Genomic DNA, 12,912 nt, shown 5'->3' on the forward strand with positions numbered 1-12,912 from the left:
ATCATAATCACTCCCGGCTCATGTACATGCCCCCACATCATGCACATAGCCGGCACCATCATGTGCATCCCCCACATCGTGCACAATCAATGCCATCGTGTACATCCCCCCACATCGTGCAGACAAGCACTATCATCGTCTATCTTTCACGCCACCATCATCACTGGCATGTGCATTCGCCACATCATGCACACACACGGTTATAGTCATTATACACAATATCATTCATCATGCACAACACACATATATATATCATCATAATACAATAGTGCATGAATCCATAGCAATCACATATTAGAACATAAAACCATTTTTCAAAAGCTTGTTTCCAAGGCACTTATTTTCATGAAAAGCTTGGTAATTCATTCAAATGGGTGGCAATTTCATTATATTTCCCAAAACATGTTTTGAAGGCAGTCCACTCACAGGTGTGGAAAATTTGAATTTCGGGTGCACTCAGACTAATAGTCTTCAAGCGCAATTCCTTTGCCTTTTTTGGACGTCTCACTACCTTGACAAATAACAAAGTCGAGAAATTTACCATATTGTCCCTAAATTGATAAAAACTAATTTAAATTACTAATGCTTGATATGTAAATGCAAAAATACGTCCGATTACCGCTTAGTCGCGGTATCAATTAAATTCGACTGATCACCCGATTAATTGGCGATTGTGTCCAAATCACCTCCAAATTAATCCATTTCTCCTTTAATACCTTAATTTACACATACCATTTAAATAAAGCCAAATTCAGCATTAGAACTCGCACAGTTCCTTATACAAAAATTCAGTCATTTGGTGCACTAGCACCGAATTTTTTTTCTACATAACCGTTTCACCTTAATTCATCATTTTCCAAGCCATTTTCCTTGAAATAAAAACAATCCCCCATTGATATTCAGCCCTCATGGTTCGACCAACAAGGAACCCTAGAGAAATTGAATATTTCTTTTATGTTTTTGTTCATAACCATTCTTAACTATCCCTAAACATTAACATAGTCTAAAATCAAATTATTCCAACAACAATTCCTCTTCCATACCCATTTTTCAGAATTGAATTCATCATGATAACTCAATATTCAACCATGAAAAGCAAGAACAAAAGCATGGGTAAGCTAGGTATCAAGGAGAATTAAAGAAATTCTAACTTACCTAGCTTGTTTCCTTGATTTTTTCACTTTTTCTTTCAATTTTCACCTAGGTTTTCTTGTTTTTCCCTTTGTTCTTCCTTTGTTCTTGTTGCTGGTTGCCTAGGCTGAATATGGTGAGAGAATTGGGGATTTAATGGGCTGATTTCTATAGAAAATAATAAAATAATCAAGCATGCCACGTGTCACATGCTTATTGGCCCAATTTTTTTAACTTTTTGACTTTTTCTTCTTAATTTTCCATCACAAATATTCTGGTATTTATCCAATCCTACCACAATTAAAATCCCTTGGTCTTGACAAGTGCTGGGGCGAAAAATTTAAGGATTTGCCTCTGAGGTGAAAAAATTATGATTTTGCCCATATACTCCAAAATGTACCGGAATCACATTATTTCTACTTTTCAACCTCAAATAACACTAATATTGATCAATATTAACCAAATGGGGCAAAAAATCATTTTACAAAAATTCTCGTTAATTCCTCTAGTGGCAAAATTATCATTTTGCCCTTGTGCTCCAAAAATACCGAGATTCACAATTTTTCACTACTAAACATCATTTTATGCTCCAATAATTATAATTATATTACATATAATTATTCTTGGTCAAATGTGATCAAATCTTGGCTAAAAATCTCCATTTTATCATCAAATGGTAAAATGACCATTTTATCCCTAATAGGTCAATTTTCCTGATGGACTCCAAACTGGACCTTGAACTCCGAATCACTATTCTAAGCCATTTTGTGGGTTTTTAAATTTTCAAATTCCTCTTAGAATTTCTATTTGAACTAGTTCAAGGCTCGATTTAACTTAGTTGTACCACTCGGTACAATACCGTCTTTTAATCGAGCTTGACAAGGTCTCACACAACGATCGACGGCCAAGTAGGAATAGCTAGATACGCCTTCGAACAAATAGCGATGTAATATCCCGCTATCGTAAGGTGAGTGAACTTGCATTAAAATGATTTGGGGGTAAATGCATATATGTTTGAATGAATCACTTGAAATATTTTAATTGTCTTTTCTTTAAAATGCATACGGCAACAAGCCTTTGATGAAACGTTTTTGTGTTGTGAAATGTGACTGTGATATATCCATGTACTCCTTACTATGTTGATATACATATATATATATGTGTTATGCATTCTAGGTAATATTGTGTAATAAATATAACCGTGCGTGTGTGCGATGTGGGGGATGCACATGCCGGTAATGATGTGGGCTGGAGTGCGTGTGGTGATATTGAAATGTGCGAGATGTGGGGGTTGCACATGAGTTAGGTGAGGCGGTGGTGGTATTCGTGTTATATATATTTATATAAACATATGTAATAGAAAGTTTATGAGTATAATGTGTGGTTTGTAATGTATGTTGCATCTTACATGTTGAACCTTGAAATCTTGCTAATTATCTTCAAATTGAATTGTATTGCAGCGAGTTACTCAAGGCGGTTTTCAATGCTGCGAGAATGAATCTCGCTGTAGCGAGAAACTCTCGGGTTTAGTTCAGAAACCTATGCTCTAAATTTTGCTGCAATGGGAATGCCTCTTTGTTACAGCAAAAATCTTTCGGTCATGTTTACCTTGTTTATATCTTGCTATGGTTTTCACTCATTTATCTCCATGGTTGATCATGGGTTTTTCAACACTAAGAGATTACTAATCAAAGTTTTGAAATAAGGGGTTTTAATAAGAAATTAAGTTAAATTGCATTGGTTTAGCTAAAGTGCATCATGATTTTAAAACTTTCTGTATCGTATGCTTGTTCCCTTCTTATGTTCACTCACTGAGTTTTATACTCACTCTTTTAAACTTCATGTTTTCAGATTCGGAGGTAGTTGGGACCTAGATTGAGTTGTCCACGTATGCTCGCCTTCTTGGTAGGTACTATGGCATCTCAGTAGTTGTACCTTCACCCACGATCACTCCACTGACGGTCAAGAGTCTTATGCTTGTGTATACGTATAAGTAATTTAGACCACTAAGATTCATGTTAAAAATCAAATATGTATATTCGATTACTGATGTCATTATAGATTTGCAAACAGGTGACACTATTTTAATATAATACGAATGTCAATATTAGGTTGCTATAAAATGTTACTGAAATATTTATAGTTGAGAATTACAATATGTGGTTTTAGAAATGATGGCTGGGAATGATGATCAAGATTGCATAAAAAGGTTTGCTTGGGCTTGTGGGCTATGTCCATTGGACCTATGTGCCGTTCATGGCCAAAGATTTGGCTCATGACACTTGAGTCTCAAGGTTTCGAATTCATGCTGCTTGACTCTTAATGAGAGCTGTTTAACTTTGTATAACGCTATCATTCTGTGTCATGTTTTGCCTTAGCAGATTTTCCATAGTTGGCTTTTTTTCTGAAATAGGTGTTCTGGCTTGTTGGTGAAATCCTAGAGGTGCATTTGGCCTTGGAATGGAAGATGAACCTTGATTATTAGCCCAAGAGAAATTGGGATGATTCTTCCACCCTAGGTTGTAAGTGTTGGAGTAGGGATTATTCTACTGTCTATTACCCACAAATTGCACTATCTCTATTGGGCTTGGACACTGATGACTTGCATGATTATCTCCATAATACTCACAAGCTGCAAAAAGACTTTACACACTAGTAGTAACAAAAGATTCAAGAGTCTAAGTTAAAGCTACTACTTAAGCAGATAATGCTGACATGGCATCTACATCATGAATTCTAACTACTTTCCAATGCATTGATCGCTCCATTAGCCATTGGTAATTGTTTACAGATATCTCTTCCAATAGATCATATGCCTTATCAATTGGTTTAGCCATTAAAGCTCCTTCCGCAACAGCATCAATGGTGGTTTGAACCTACCCACTCAGACCATTGTAGAAAGTTTGCACTTGAAGTGACTTTGGAAAATGATGATGAGGATTGCCGAAGTAATTCTTTGTCTCTTTCCCATGCATCGTACAACGATTCAAAATCTTGCTGCATGAATGATGTGATATCATTCCTCATTTTTGCTACCTTAGTCGGAGGAAAGAATTTAGCAAAGAACTTCTGAGCAAAATCATCCCATGTTTTTATTGAGCCTGTTGGTCTCAAGTTAATGTGCTAGAAGGGGGGTGAATAGCACAATTTGGCTCTTTCAAAAATTATCTCTAAATGTAGACAAATGCAAGACAAAAGAAAGAATGAAAATTAAACAAAATCAAAATAAATAAGATAGTAAAATTTAGAGTGGTTTAGTCCAAGACCTACACCCACTACCTTGATTATCCAACCAAGGATTTTCCAACCAATCCACTAAGAATCGGTGAAATTAACAAGCTTTCACCAAGCTTTACAATGGCTTTTACCAAGCTTAACCAAAACCTTTCACAATAGTTTTTCCCGGGCTCAACTATAACCCAACACCTAACTTTTCAAGGCTAAGTTAGAACCTTTATCTAAACAAGCAATCCTAGCTTGGTTGAACCCCTTAGAGTGACCCTTTCACTCTAAGAACATAAAGAAAAATGAAATAGAAGTGTACCTATGATCACAAAGTTGATTTAAGTGGTACAAGTTGAAGTGCAAAACACAACTACAAAGATGGGCGTTAAGTGCAGTAAAGTGCAAAGAAATTTTTGCTGGTTTTTGAACTATTTTTGCTTGGAAGCCTTTTCTGTTTTATTTCTAGCCATTAGAACCCTTTTTTATACTTTGAGAAACAACTCTGATGGTAATTTGACAATTTTCTGGCTATTGGAAATAGTTGGGAGTTGGTTCTAGCGTTAATCTATCTTTTAGTGCAGAGTTTAAACTTGCAGGCAGAATGTTCTTAGTCAACTAACCGATATCTTAGTCAACTAAGTAGTCTCTATCTTCTGTTCTTAGTTTCTGGTAATTTTGGCATTGTGCACTTAGTCGACTAACTCATTCCTTGGTCGACCAAGTTGGTTCTATTTCTCAATACTCTTCAGCCCGCCAACTTTTGATTTAAATCTTAGCTGACTAACTCTTCATTAATCGACTAAGGGGCTTCAGTCATGTTGATCAATTGTGACTTCCTTATTTCTATGCTCTTTGATATGTGCACTTAAATGATTGATTACATATTTGCATATAATTTTTGTCCTACACACTCAAGTAGAAATATTAGACACAAATGAATGAGAATATTTTATTATCATCAAAAAGTAATGGAGCCAACAATCTCCCCCTTTTTGATGATGACAAAACATTCCTTGATTAACAGAACAGTATCATTTTATTCTTTTTCAATTCTGCACAAAGATGAGGGTTTCTCCCCTATATGTATGCTCCCCCTTAATGTGTGCTTATTTAACTTGTTTATTCCAGAAAATTTTTTATTCTTGTCATACAGAAAATGACATTAGTCATTCAGAGTATATATATGCAAAAATATAAAGTGATTTACAGTAGATGAATGTTGACAAATTTTAGTAGTGTCTATCAACGATATATTGTTATCAGGTTTTGTCTATGCCATTCATCATTCAACAGATATAATATACTTAGCATCCACATTTATTCACAAACACAATCCATTCTCAATGCTATAGTAAAAACCAGTCATCAGCATACTATCCTAATATTAGTACAGCACCAGATTTTTATCAATAGCAGTCAAAATACCATAGACAGTAAGACATCATTAGATATTCAATTATCAACAACCAAATGGCATAAACATATTAGCATCCCATTTTACACACAAAAGCATAAACAACAAAGTTAAAATCAGCTGTTCAACTGTCAACTGGGCAAAAATAGTAGAAAACCAAAAAATAATAATTAATGTTCCCTAACTGCCCCTGGACAGTTTCTACTTCCTATCTCCCCTAAATTCTCCCTTAAGGTCTCTGCCATACTTCTCCCCCTTTTTGTCATCATCAATTCCTAATCATCTTCTGAGGAGGATGAGGGAGAGGATTCATCATCAATGTAGTATTTGACATTGAAGGGTTTAGGAGATGATTCTGGTTAAGGAGAGGGTTGAGGTGGTGATTTTTCAGGGGACTATTTAGGGGATGAAATTTCAAGAGGGTTTTGAGGAGAGGAGATTGGTGTTAGCTTGACTTTCTTAGCCAATTTGGATGATTTCCTCCTTCTAATGAACTTTGTTTTAGTTGCCATTGTTTTCTTGCCCATGCCAGGTGGTTTAGACTTGACTTGGGGAGCAATAGTGGTATTTGTTTTTTCTTTTCCAAGTTTCCCTTTTGTAGTAAGAGTTGATGCAGATGCTGCTTGCTGAGCTTTTGCCTTAGCTACTTCTTTCTCAGCTTGCTCCTCTTGAACCATTTGATGGAAAAGTCCCATGATTGAAACCTCTTCACAATGTGGAAGAGATGGTTGAGGTTGGGGTTCAATGGGAAGATTTTCATTAAGTGATCCAAGCACCTCGATTCCTTGAACTGATTCTTTTTTGTCTTGAGGCTCAACTGAAAAGGATTTTCTCGGTTGTTCCACCTCAAGTTCATGACCCTCAGCTTGCATCTCAGCTTACTGTCCTGCTAGAGCCAAGCTAGGAGTTGCAGAGCTGTCTACAGCAACTGGTTCAGATGACATTTTTCTTTTCCTTTCATTTTGCTTTCCATTTCTGTTAACCTTTATTCAATTTTCTAAATTCTTGCTCCTTGATCTGTGAGCTTCCCATCAATTCTCGTTAGTAGATTAAAAATTACTTCATTTGACAATTGAGATGGTCCTGCCTCTGGTTGAGCAGGTAAGGAGGATTCTTTTCCTAGACCACCATTAGGGGTTTTAATGTATCTTTCTCCATCGAGTTTGTATCCCATTTTAGGCAAGCTTCCTAGATAAATGGCTTCGTCTCTGGTTTTGACCTTGTCTGCCTCATATCTAGAACTCCAATTTCCTTTTTTCTGCATTAGAGAGGTGATGATATTCCCATAAGGCAAGTTGATCTTCTTGAGTCTGCATGCACCCCTCATTCTTTCAATCATGAACCTTCACAGATTAAGTGCAACACCACTAAAGGCATGTTCCATTAGCCATAAATCTTGGAGGCTAATGTAGCTTAAGCTTCCACTCCTCCCATGAAGATTACCAAGAACAAAGTAATGCAGAATCCTTATTTGAGGACTGGTGATAAGCCTTGCATTGCTCTTGGAGGAATACTTTTTTTTCTTCCCTATGATCACTTCCCAAAGGGATGAGGGGTCATACTTCTCAGGGAATTCAAATTCTCCTTCATTGCACTCTATCTTAAGATCTTCCCCTAAGTCTGCAGCAGTGACAGTAAATTCCTTCCCATTGAAAAACACATTCAAACCCTCATCAAAATAATCATTTGTGTAGTACCCTGTATTTTGATACGGTGGCTAATAAAGTTTATGGATGCCAATTGAGGTTGATTACTGAGTTAAAAGGGTAATTCATAAGTGAACTTGTGAAATCTCGATCTCCATAGGCACATAACTAGAAGTACACGAGATAATGCAGACCAAGGGTAATTTCGTAATTTTTCTTAGTGAGCTCCTACGAGTGGGTTTTTGATGCTATTAAGGTCTAAATAGGCCTAAGGAATGAATGAATGAATGATGTTTATGATGGTAAATAAATGAGGAAGATAAAAATAATGATAATTTCCACAATAAAGGCCAAATGGTCATTTTGCATCTCGGACCTAAATTTTTAAGTTTCGTGAACCCGAGTACCTTTAGACTATTATGGACTTTGTTTCGGTGTCAAAAGAGTAAAAAGGTTGCACAAAGGATGGGAGGAAGACAAAACCACCAAATTAAGGGCATTTTGGTAATTTTGGTGGAAATTTGGATTAACTTGAAGCATAAATATCTGAGTTCCAACAGCTTTTCCTTCTTCTTCTTCTTCCCCTTTCATGTTCCTTTTATCCTCCATGGAAGCTTACTTTGCAACTTCCATAACTTTCTCTCTCTAGCTCCAATTTTCATGCTTTTATGCACTTTTTCATAAAACCTTTGTGCTCTTTCACTCTCTCACCTTAAAACCCTCAAAAGTCTTTGTTCATCACTTTCTCTCACTAGTTGAAAGTTTTAGAGAGAGAAAGAGAGACTTGCTATAGTAGCTTGAAAGCTTTTGAAAAGGAATTCAATACAAAAAAAAAAACCACCAAGGTGAGTAATGAATTAGGTTAAACTTTCAAGTTGTTGATAATGGTTGATGATTAGAGTGGTGAGTTAATCTATTATTGAGATTGTTATTCATTTTTAAGGTGACTAGAGTAGTGAAATAAATAGCCACTTAATGGTTATTGAAAGCTAGTTAGGAATAACTAGCTGAACTTGAGTTAAGAAATAGCTTTTAGAATTATATTAATGTCAATTTGGGTTGGTTGTGATGTTTTGTGTGTATAGGTTCCAACAAGGCCTCCCCTGCCCATTTGAAGCAATAATTGAAGTTAGAATCGATTAAAGAATCAACAAGACCGGTGAGTGAACTTGCATTTCAAAACTATTTTGGGAATGTGAATCTATTTGCACAAAACATTGATTGATTTTATCCAACTTTTCTTAAAAACGTGTGCCTTGGGAACAAGCCCTTGATAAAATATTTTGATGTTGTGAAAATGTGAAATGTGTAAAAGGACTGACCTATGTGCTCCTATACTGTGTTGATATATATATATATATATATATACACGAATAATGTTGTGTAATGATATTGACCTGGCTATGTACGAGTAAGAGTGTGCGTAAGCCTATGCTGACCGGGCTATGTGCGAGTGGGAGTGCGCATAAGTCGATGCTGACCTGGCTATATGCTAGTAGGAGTGCGCAGAAACCGATGCTGACCCGACCATATGCTAGTGGGAGTGCATATGAGTTGATGATGATGGGAGGGTGTGCATGATGATGGATATATATATATATATATATACATATATAGATATGTGTTTTATAGAAAGTTCATGAATATGGTATATGGTTGTAATGCATGTGAAATTTGGCATGATGAATCTTGAGAATTTTCCATTTTCTTGCAAATTGATTTTTATTGCAACACCAAATGGATTTTCAGTGCAAAGGAGGTCCTTTTTACAATTAGGTGCCCTGCTTCTCACTGTAACGAGAAACATTCTGTTTTGGCAGCTAGCAACTCGCTGCATCGAGAATAAGCAAGAAACTCTCGGGTTTTGATGTAATACTTTCATTTCGATAAAGATTTTGACCACCTTCCCGTCTGAACTGAGAAAAGTGGTGAACATCAGAGTTGTAGTCCTGTCTCTTATCTTTCTAATGGTCTAAAAATCAAGTCAACTGAACTATTTATCTGGAGATATGGTAGAAAAACTGAAACACATGCAAACTGACACTATTTCTCTCTACAGCGAGAAACTTTCTGTTTTGCCCACCTGAATCTCACTGCAGGGAGAATGAACTTCGCTGCAGCGTGAAACTTGCTACCATGCTTGCTACCTTACTTGATTTTGACATATTTTTCACCCATTTAACTTCATGGATTGATCTTAGGTTTTTTCAACACTTTGAAGTTATTAATCAAAGTTTGAAATGAGGGGTTTTTACTAAGAAACTAAATCAATTGCATTGTTTTTGAAACAAGTGCATCATGATTTCTAAATCCTTCCTATTGATTGCTTGTTCCCTTCTTATGTTCACTCACTGAGTTTTGTACTCATGTTTCTAAAGTTCATGTTTTTAGATTGGAGGCAGTTGGGACCTAGATTGAGTCGGTCACATATGCTCACCTTCTTGGTAGGTACTAGGCATCTCAGTTGCTGTACCTTCACCCATGGTCACTCCGCTGACGGCCAAGAGTCGTATGCTTGTGTATACATATAAGTAATGTAGACCACTCAGATTCATTTTACAAAAAATCAAAGATGTATAATTGATTACTGATGCCATTATAGGTTGGCAAACAAGTAGCATTATTTTAACATAATACGAACGTGAATATTGTGTTGCCATAAAAGGTTACTGAAATAATTATAGTGGAGAATTACAGTATATGGTTTTAGAAACGATGGTTGGGAATGATGATCGGAATTGCATAAAGAGGCTTGCTTGGGCTTAGTGGGCTATGCCCATTGAGCCCATGCACCGGTCATGGCTCAAAATTTGGGCTATGACAAAGTTGGTATCAGAGCTCTAGGTTTAGTTAAATCCTAGGGATTTTTGTGTTAGTCAATGGAGTTGTTGGAGTTAATGTAAAGTCTTGTTTATAGTTTGTGACTGTAGCACAATTCATAGACAGGAGGCTATATGAACTCCTATTTCTAGTAATCTATCCTCTTGCTAATGTTATGCAAAGGTCATAAGTGATGCCGTTGTCTGGGTTTGAGATGCCACCCAAGAGACAAGCTATTGTTGGAAAGATTTTAAGCAAATGCTCATAAATGAAAGGTTAATGTAGTAACAAATCCCTCCGATTAAAGATGAGGGAAATTGGAGTTGGACTAATAGGTCTGAAATAACTCATTTTTTTTGTGGAGTTAACCATTGAGCCATGATTGTCAATGGGAAGAAATTTGATAACCATGGATGGTATTTGAGGTCAATATAAAGGAGCACGTGTAATAATGGTAATAAGGGACATACTTTGACCGGAACGAATAATGATCATTGAGGTTCACTTGAAGCTTGTACATCCAAGTATTAAGGGAGGTGTAAACTGATACCCACATGCACGGAGGCAAGTGCACTGTGTTGATTAAGCTTGCCCTGCCCCTATATAAATGGCGTCGGACTTCCGAAATATTTTATATGCTGATATGTGCTGAATATGTGTGTAGTAGCCTAGATGGAGTTGGTTTTGATTCTAATTAAGTAATTGTGAGATTCCAAGGCTTGAATTGAATTACTGTGGTTTATGGTTATAATTGCATGAATTAGCTCAAGGGTGAAAATCACTGATTATTATAATTGATGTATGGTCATGAAGTAAAAGGCTAGTAAATGATCTACTCTAAGGATGAGCTTGAATTTTGCTATGCTTAGTGGGTAGCCAAAGGATTAAAGGACTAGATGTGGATTTAGTAGTTTGAAATTAAATGACATGAAAATGACAAATTTAGTCTAAGTGCCATATGGAGTTCTATATGAAGATTGATATATGAATTGCTTTAAAGGTCAATTTAAAAATATGTTTGGTTCAATATGCAACCTATGATGTAAATGATTAATCTTGAATGTGACTTCTCCAAAGGTAAAGGACTTAAAACATGTGGATTTTCAGATATGCTCTAAAATGAAGCTTATGCATTCTAAGCTTAAGAAATTTTGATCTTATGACTGCAATAACAAGATACAAAAATTTAGTGAATTGTCTATCTTATGGATGTAATTGGTTAAGAATTGATGAGTAAAGTCAAAATCTTGACATTAAGTGGTGTTCAATTTGATATATGTGTACCTAAGAGTAAATTTGAAGATCATTGCTTAATCAATTTGCACTGAATATTGTGGTAAGGTATATGAATGTTTGTAGTGAAGTATGTCCAAAATGGGATATGTGGAGACTAATGTTCCGATTGCAAACTTGTAATAAAAAGCTAGTTTTGCAAATTGTGGTTTTCATGATCATAAAATATATGGAGGTTATCAATATGTAGGCATACACTTGGAGTTGTACATCTTATGATCCCCATGCATCATATGGAAGGAGATATCCCATAGGGGAGTTTACCTTGATTTATGGTTACATGACTATAAGCTTGGCATGAGATTGAGAATGCCCTGGCATAAATGTGGAATGTATTGTGAAAGGTTGAAAAGCCATATATAACTTAACAAGGTCAATAACATGAATGGGGGGGAAATATGAATGTTGATATGCTGGGCATAAAGAGCTTAAGGATAATTAATGCAATTATACTAAGTTATATGGTATGATCTGAACTAAGAACACGGACACCTTGGGACATTTTAAAATAATGTCCAGTGGGGTCAGTGAGCTAAAGTGTTATCGGGCATACAATGAACGATTAAAGTTATGAGTGGCTTTGAAGATAAGCCTTTGATTGATTAAGTTCTCAATGGAACCCTATTAAAGGAAGTGTTTAAGCGTTTTGGAAGTGTATGGAAAAGCATAAGAGAATATATTAGTTTGACTTGTTATAGAGGTCAAAATTTGGATGGCCATGAGTGGCTTGTGAGTAACCCAGCAATGTATAGGTAAATGTGCAAGGGACCGATGATTGATAAATATGGGTAGAACTTTAATGATGAGATTGTGTTCACTGCTTTAGGCATTGAACTGTAAGATATGGACATGTATCCACCTTGTGAATACCCTGATGAGATAAATTCGAAGGACTTTTCACAATGAGAAAACATTAAAGCTCAAAGAGCAAATGGCTATGCAGTTAGTTGGGCTCGTGACTGACATGTCACATAAGTTTTGTTTTGTGGAAGGTTTGAGGCAATGATTATCCTACTATTTTGTGGACCCGATGAGGTTCTGGTCTCGACATAATTGCAGACACAAGGCATAAATTGTGAAATGTGCTTCCCCCACAAGTTCCAATTTATTTTGAGTAATTATCAAGGTAAAGTGCTTCATAGGGATAGTGGAAGGTTGAACTATGCTTCAAATGTTTAGAGAAGGAGGGTGACATGGTTTGATTAAATGATACTACCCTTGGTAAGGGAATAAAAATATGCTACGGAAATTGTAGAAATCTACTTAAAAAATAGATAATGATTCAAGTATTTATATACTAGTAAAGACTTTGGTAATGAGCTATGATTGTCAAACCCATCTCTACAATATGTTTATTATGCCATTCTTACATACGAATGCATG

General features: G+C 36.0%; 1 non-coding gene across 1 annotated transcript; it reads left to right on the forward strand.

Annotated features, from left to right (window-relative positions):
- Positions 1-4,056: 4,056 nt before the first annotated feature.
- Positions 4,057-4,161, forward strand: LOC148764205 (small nucleolar RNA R71). The gene has a single exon (XR_016024871.1). It is a non-coding gene; the product is annotated as a small nucleolar RNA R71 (small nucleolar RNA).
- The last annotated feature ends 8,751 nt before the right edge of the window (positions 4,162-12,912 follow it).

This window comes from Theobroma cacao, chromosome 2, assembly GCF_053813885.1.
Source record: "Theobroma cacao isolate CCN51 chromosome 2, ASM5381388v1, whole genome shotgun sequence".
Lineage (NCBI taxonomy): Eukaryota > Viridiplantae > Streptophyta > Magnoliopsida > Malvales > Malvaceae > Theobroma > Theobroma cacao.